This window comes from Misgurnus anguillicaudatus, chromosome 7, assembly GCF_027580225.2.
Source record: "Misgurnus anguillicaudatus chromosome 7, ASM2758022v2, whole genome shotgun sequence".
Taxonomy (NCBI): domain Eukaryota; kingdom Metazoa; phylum Chordata; class Actinopteri; order Cypriniformes; family Cobitidae; genus Misgurnus; species Misgurnus anguillicaudatus.
Window position 1 is genome coordinate 40,275,919 of NC_073343.2, and position 1,810 is coordinate 40,277,728.

At 38.6% G+C, this 1,810-nt stretch overlaps 1 long non-coding RNA gene across 1 annotated transcript; it reads right to left on the reverse strand.

Annotated features, from left to right (window-relative positions):
* Positions 1–517: 517 nt before the first annotated feature.
* Positions 518–1,268, reverse strand: LOC141365204 (uncharacterized). The gene is made up of 2 exons (XR_012370381.1): positions 863–1,268; positions 518–657 (listed from the first exon to the last, which is right to left on the reverse strand). It is a non-coding gene; the product is annotated as an uncharacterized lncRNA (long non-coding RNA).
* Between the last annotated feature and the right edge of the window lie 542 nt (positions 1,269–1,810).

Genomic DNA, 1,810 nt, shown 5'->3' on the forward strand with positions numbered 1-1,810 from the left:
ATTTTAATATTGAAAATGAGTAGACTATTCCTTTAACTAAATGGTTGAGCAGATTTTGAGTCCCTATATTTTATTGAGAGGAGTACCTAACTTAACTCAAGCTGATTGAACTCTACTTTTTGGTTGAGCTATGTTATGCCAAAAAAATCCACTAGATGTCAGTGTGTCAATCAACAGCACTTGTCACAACACATCTTCTTTACACCAGCCGCCTTTGAGGCGTCAAAATCACGTCTACTGTGTCTAGTTTGCCGCTTGAACATTTTGAATGCATTCACGCGTCTAGAGCGAAGTAGACACACGTAGAAAAAAAACAAGCATTTGACGCGCGTCAGAGGTGAAATCCGCTTCTAGTGGGAGGAGCAAGTGCTATGTGGTTGTCTGTTTGCAAGATGGCTGATGTTGATCGTGCATTCATCAAGAGAGTTAACGGTTTGTACACTCTTCCAAGCGAGGTCCTTTTTATTCCTGTCTCTATAGAAATAAGAACTTGTGTCGTATAGCTCCGGGTGACTGCTTGTAGCAGCCCGGTTGAAATAAAGTTGACTCTTGCACTGATGTTTGCGTTTGACTCTTTTTTTCCAGTTTTTATTTTTCCTTAAAATGCACCTTATTTCACTTCACATTGCCTTTTTTGAGTCCACAACACCGTAAGAGCTAAAACACACAATAACATTCACAAATAATTAAGATATATACAAAATGAAAGTAAATAATATGATATTTAACAATAAAACTATAACATTTAAAGATAACATCTAATATAGACAATATAAAATTACTTGTATAACAAGAAAATACTTATAAGCAAGCACAAAGACTATATTAACTATATTAAAGTGAACAAATACACGTGACTGACCTTTGTGCCTCTTTCAACCAGGTACTAAAATAAAAGAAGGCCAAAAACACACAACTAACCAAAAATATCCAAAAATAAACCAAAATAAACCGTGTGCTACACTAATCAGGCAACTATTATTACTTAAAACTACTTTTTAGCTGCTTTAACTTTATAGTTAATGATTTAACTCCGTGACCGTGTTGCTCCTTCTCTCCGTGCACGAGCGATCTCCCCATGTGCTCGATATCCGTGCATGCGCGATCTTCGCGGCAGTCCGTCATTTCAAAATAAAAGTCTCTATAGGCTTAATAACTTTGCATGTAAATAAAACATCTTTAAATCAGAATAAACACAACTAATAATTAGAAACTTAAACTTATGCTTAATATAGTGCATGTAAAGGTATTCAAATAACAGGGTTATTTACACTGCTCACGGACAACATCAAGCATTCCTTCAGGTTGAATGAGTGACTCCGGCGGGGCTGCCGCCACAGCAGCAAGCAGGCTCCGGATTGGTTAACGCGGCGCGAAAATCTGCCAAAGTTCAAATTTTTCAACTCGGGTGTCAGATGCAAATTCGCGTGAAACGCAAAATGCACAAAAAGCACAATTCGCGCTTACCGCGCCAGACGCTAAATTCACGCCATTCGCACAAACTATACGCATGAATGAGGCAGCATCTACCACGCCGCACCAAACGCCTCTTTGTGCCGCGACACATCCAGACGTGCGTCAACGTGTCTTCACATTGACTTAACATTGAAATCACTCGCGCTTGACGCCTCTACCGCGGCTGGTGTAAACGCAGCATTAGATGGATATGTTAGAGAGAAAGAAATCACTCTTTCCATGTTTACTGTTCTTGTTGAAATTTTCCAAGGAAAGCATATTTTTTGACATATTACACTGTAAGAGCCCTAACTTTACAAAATAATGTTACTTGGTGCCATGAAAAAACTTGTGT